Here is a 6261-nt window from a genome sequence, read left to right as displayed (position 1 = left end):
TCCATTCATATCACAAGGGGGAATATCAGTAAAGTATTGAGCCTCACCCGGACAATGACGTGAATGCAGCTGTTTTTATGTTTTATTTTTTTTCTAAATGATATCTGCAAACATCAAGCAAATTGGTTTGCTGCGTTGCAGCCTCACAACCCCCATTTTGATGATTTTGTATCCTGGGTACCCGGTAGGATGTCAGAGGAAATACCATTTATCATCCAAGAGGTACCAACTGCAATAATTTTACAAATATTATACCCCAATGTGTTGTAATGACTCATATCTCGTGAAACAAATTACCCATATATGTAAAACTATGAAATAGCTTTGCTAATGATCTCTTCAAAATAAAGTGGAAACATTGGACATCGAGAACATAGTTCGGCTCACTACGTTTTGATATCTCATCGTACTTTTTGTTTCAAATGATGAATATTTAACTTTCACTGAGCAAGTAAACTACTAAGTGCATGTTTGGAAACTGTATTTGCAGCCAATCATATCCCTTCACCGGTTGACCGTGGTTGGAGCATTTGTGATGGTTAGCTTATCCCTGTTGTTCTGATATTGAGAGATTCTGCACCCCATGGACTGGTTGAACTGACATAGAGTAAATGCAATAAAGTCAGTATGCCAGCAGAGAGATCTATGTCAATGCAGATAGACTGATATATTGTGCACGGAGACATGTCTTTTTGTATGGCAGGTGATTGTTGCCCGAACAGCTTTGACTTGTACATGACTCCAGTGCTGACATCATGTAACATAAGATGTGAAATAAAGTGATGAGGAGAGTTAATAGTAAGCTTCTGAATGTATGAACAGTGATTAAGAGTTATCTGACAGACCACTTTGAATAGCTAGAACAAGAGCTTAGATGCAGTTATCGACTTTGAAGCATAGTTTTCAAAAACACTTAACCATACCATTGAAATTTATGGTATTTCTATACTGTATTAACTATGTGACACCAAATGAATTGTTTGTTTTATATATCAGTATATATCAGTGCAAATATAGTCCTCTGCTATATATTTGTAGTAAAATAATGTAAACTTTCAATAAATAAATCACCACCACACATGTCCATGAAAACCAGGAGAATCGCTAAAATCCTCTGTCTGATAGAAATAACTGTGAAACATTATATTACCACGACATGACCATACAAAATCGCTTGTTTTGTCCCCAAACCACTACACTAGAAGAGACAAGTGTCAAAAAAAGAAAAAGAAAAAAAACCCATCAAAACTATCAACATTGGATGTAAATGGAAACATTCGGTGTTAATTCTGATGTAAATTTAAGTGCCGAAAAGGCAACACACGACAATTCAAGATGGAGGCCAAAATGACGGCCATTTTGATTCTTTTTTCAAAAACAAATATATGCCAAATAATCTCTACATTCTTCAGCAATACACGAAAGTCAACATGAAAATGATCAGATTGATAGTAGTAAAACTATCCATGACTAACTTTGAGGTGTTGTCGGGCAGCAAATCAAATGCCATGAAAATGCTCACAGACCCCACCACATAAAATGGCCTGTTAATTTAAAAAAAACAACTGATACCACAAGGTCAGGGTATTACAGGCCTTTTCATGAGCCCAAGACATCATACTAACTGAAACTAGTGTCAAACCAAATCAGTGCTGGGGAGGTTACATCTGTCTCCTGCTGGACTACCCAGGCGTGCTGGAAACTTGTGTGAGTGAGTAATCGGGGGAGTATGTTTTTCCGGCGCTTTTAGCAATTTTCCAGCAATATTATGGCAGGGAACCAGAAATGGGCTTCACACATTGTACTCGCGAGGGGAATCGAACCCGGGTCTTCGGCGTGACGAGCGGACGCTTTAACAGCTAGACTACACTACTGCCCAGGTAGAACATAGAATTGTGGGTTCAGATCAGTTTCGCAGAAACAATTTGTCGAGGTTCGGCAGCTCCAACACGCATTTATAGTGGTACTTGTCTGGGATCGACTCCCATCGGGCGTTTCTCCACGCCAAATTGACAGACAGGGTGTCATGGTGTTTTAACGACCTTTAAATCAGACTAAAGTGTGTGGACATGTTCACTATATCATATACAGAATTTTATAGATTCTTATGCCGCTGTAAAGCAAGAACGAAGTACTAGAGCACATCTACATCTAACAGATTAGCAAAAGCAGCTGATGTCTTTAGGACACGTGAAACCCCTTACATCCGGGCTATCTTGCAGGACCCACACATGTCGCAAAGACGACTAATGGGATTGGGTGGTACACTCACTCGACTTAATTGACATTTTGCATATCATGCTTATGCTTTCAATCACTGGATTGTCTGGCCCAAACTCGATTATTTACAAACCTCCGCCATATTGCCGGAATGTTGCGGAGTGCGACGTAAAACAAACAAATAAATAAACAAACAAACAAAACCCAAGAAGCAGCATCACAGTAACAATTACTTTATTATATCAGCCTTGACTACAATGAGTAAAACAAAAATGTGTTCTACACAAGACACATTCACAACATGTATGGATGGAATAGGTTCCTATACACAATAATAATGTAACATCGGTAAAGTAGTGGTAACATTTTGAAATTCGAAAAAAGACACATTTTCTCCAATTTGTCTTAAAGGAGGGTTCACTTTAACGAAAGAGATGCTTGTGACAACTTAGGATCATGTTCGAAACGATCTTCTGAACTGTTCGGTAAAGCTGAACGAAACAAATCGATCTGTGGTAAAATGTCGTCATGACACAGTTGTAGACTTTTAATGTGATTTCTGGACAAGGTTCTTCCACAGTTGATAAATGTCCAGCTTCACACCCGCGCCAGTTACACTGAGACACTTGACGTAATTCCCATACAGATACGTGCTATTGTGAAATCATCTCTGCTCTGCGCACATAATTTCAGTTCAATCATCCCACCACTATTTAACTGACATCACATTTATCAGCTTACGTATGATTAAAAGGCTGAAATTCGCAAAATAAGAAACGGAAAATTAAACAGAAATTATGTGATTGTAGGTATGATGATTTTTCACAAATGTGCAAAGTCTGACTTGGATCTTACGAAAATAAAATTCATGGAAATTATTTATGTTACGCTAAATTAACATGTAAGTCAATGGAAATTAAGCCAAGGGTCAGAATATAACTCGCATGGGTCGGGATGTAGCTCAGAAACTGGTGCATCTCTGAAATCAAAGCTTCTCTTGGGAGGTGCTTATGGTTTCACTGAGGTCTCAATAAGGTTTTGAGTTATAGACATTGGAATGAACGTTGCCATAATCCGCCCCATCCCAGGAGCTTTAGTCTCACAGCCCCCCGACCCACATTTCCCCCTTCCTCTATCGTTGTAATGCCAAAACTCTACACAAAACAAGTCTAGATTTCCCTAAATCAGGCTCATTTTCAATTAAAGGGAGTTAACTGTCTCCATCACAATTATGTATATTCTGAGACTACGCTTTTTGTCAACATCAGTATACAACATGTGTACTTAGCGGGTCTGAGACTGACAAGCAACTACATGATATCAGAGCAACTTCTACCATCACGAATAACACAGACACAACCCAATTACTGAGCTTGACAAGTGAGTGAGTGAGTGGTTTTACGCCCTTTTAGCAATATTCCAGCGATATCACGGCGTGGGACACCAGAAAATGGGCTTCACACATTGTACCCATGTGGGAAATCGAACGCGGGTCTTCGGCGTGACGAGCGAACGCTTTAACCACTAGGCTACCCCACCGCCCCGAGCTTGACAAGCCAATGAACCGTATATCTAACAAACACGTTTTTCTGGACATATTTTAAATCCATTAGAATTTCGCATATGTGAACACATCTTGCTCATACCAATAGCACAATGTTGTCCATCGGAAGTACGGTATTTGACAATACATGGAAATATGACCTTGAAACAACCTGTATTTGTGAGGACATTTCTCGCCTGACACAATCAGTCAGTAAGTACATAATGTGATTTTTGTAACCCTACATATGTGAACCAACGCTATACCTGACAACCAGGTAACTGGTCACCATGTCCATACACATAAGTTGCACTTTGGAACGTTAGTAATGGATACGGGTGTCTAAACAAAAAGTCCACTGTTAGAGATTTTGTAGACTTGTCTCAGTAAATAAACGCGTGACTAGAATTCAACAGACAAAAATAATATTTAAAATACAAAAAAATATCGACCATCGTGGCCAAAACGTCCACCACACTGAACCTTTGGTTACATCATTTTTGTATCGATGCAATGAAATAAAAGCTGTTCCAGAAAGATTCTGGATTCTAGATTCTGCGCAAACTACTGAAAAGAGAGATGGCGTCACTAACGAAACGAAATTGCGGCTATGAGCCTTGGATATTCATTTGGATTGAACCGGCCGAGTAGGGATTTAATGCGATATTGAACAGTATTCTTGATAGGGACCGTCGCGAAAGCTAGCTAAATGTAATTTCTCCAATACACATGGTTCACTGATCAAATACCCCAGTTTACTGTGACGTTTATGTACATTTGTGATCGAATGAACATTATCACAAACATCCATTGTAACGGCTGCGTTTGAGTAGCGTGTTACCACAACCTCAAAAGACGTGAAGTATTTGCACTGATGTAGGAGTCATTTTAGGAAGTCACATCTGGGCCATGTAAAGCGTATGCGCTGAAACTATATACAGGGTCGTTACATGATAGTGTGTTAACTGGTGTCATTTGAGTTGCGGTGCCGGGTTTCAGGTGACAGATTTTGGTGGTTAAAACAATCCGAACATCTCCATGCAGCGAAATATTCTCCACCGGCGACATATCCATACATGCTTGGTGCTGCTGAGAGATTTAAGCAGGGAGTGATCAATCCACCAATGTAATGGCGAAGCATCTATTAATATCTCATGACGAAGTACATTAATCTACCGGGGTAGCTTGTAGGCAAACTCGGGATGCTGGTTGGGTTTTTTGGTCAGTGTCTACTGATCTGTTAGGTTGAGATACTTTTGAGACGGTCCCTTACATGAAGCCGTCAGAGAACACAGGCACAGACATTGCAGTGAGTATGGTTTTATGCTGTTGTTAGCAATACTCCAGCAATATCACAACTGGGGACACCAGAAAAGGGATTCACACATTGTACCCATGTGGAGAAGTGAAACCAGGTGTGACCATCGAACGCTTTAACCCCCAGGCTACCCCATCCCCACTAGAGAGCTGATTAATCAATGAGGGAAAAGAGATGACGATCACAATTTGCAAGGCTACATGTATGGTACAGATGAAACCAGAACCACATTTAGTGTAAATCTGTGAATAGAACCCAATACAAGTGTATGAATGAGTGAGGGATTTTTAGCAATATTCCAGCAACATCATAATGCGGGACACAAGACATGGGAATTGAACCCTGGTGACAAGCGAACACTTCAACACTAGGCTACCCCACAGGTGTATGAGATGTGGAAGAGGTCAGTACACAATGGAGCTGCAGTGACTATCGAGATGTCAAGGCACATACTTCAGCATGTATAACTCAAAGTTTACAATATTTTAAAAAGTAACTACCACGTGCAGAAAAAAGACTTTGTATTTACAGTGAAACTCTTAAAATCCACTTTGACCAGAATAATAAATGTTAGAAATTTCATATAACAAGAATCCACCACTCGAAACAACTAGACTATAGCACAGGCAAACTGTAGCAAACAGGGTTGAGCAACAGAGAAAACACCAAGGTCCCGTTTCACAAAGCTCTCATAAACCTAAGATCGCCTAACCTTTCCTCTAGCATCTGTATTTCCTTTAACATAGGAAGCATGAATGTTATGAGAATAGTTAGAGGTCTTAGGCTTATGACAACTTTGTGAAGCCCTGCTGGTCCTCCTATATTGAGTACGCTGATTGGAAGGCTGGTCATTTTTGTCTCTGTTGTGCAACCCTGTTTGCTACAGTTTACCTGTGACAATACCAACCTGATAGAATAATTGGAGTCGTTTGAAAAACAAATCTTGGTTTGAGTAGTGCATATGATTACAATACATGTATACTGAACACAGATCGAATATTGACAGCAAGTTATCCATTAACCAGTATTAAATAAAACATCAAAAATATAAAAAATGTGAAGTAAACGTTTAAAATGCCAGAAAGTGCACCAAGTCTGGTATTGACAAAAATATTTAGAGATTTCATTTACTGGGAAAATGAATAGGAAAAATTATTTTCACAGGTAAATCCTTACATTT

The sequence above is a fragment of the Haliotis asinina genome, chromosome 14 (assembly GCF_037392515.1).
Source record: "Haliotis asinina isolate JCU_RB_2024 chromosome 14, JCU_Hal_asi_v2, whole genome shotgun sequence".
In the NCBI taxonomy this organism is placed as follows: Eukaryota; Metazoa; Mollusca; class Gastropoda; order Lepetellida; family Haliotidae; genus Haliotis; species Haliotis asinina.
Note: the sequence above shows the minus strand (reverse complement) of the source record.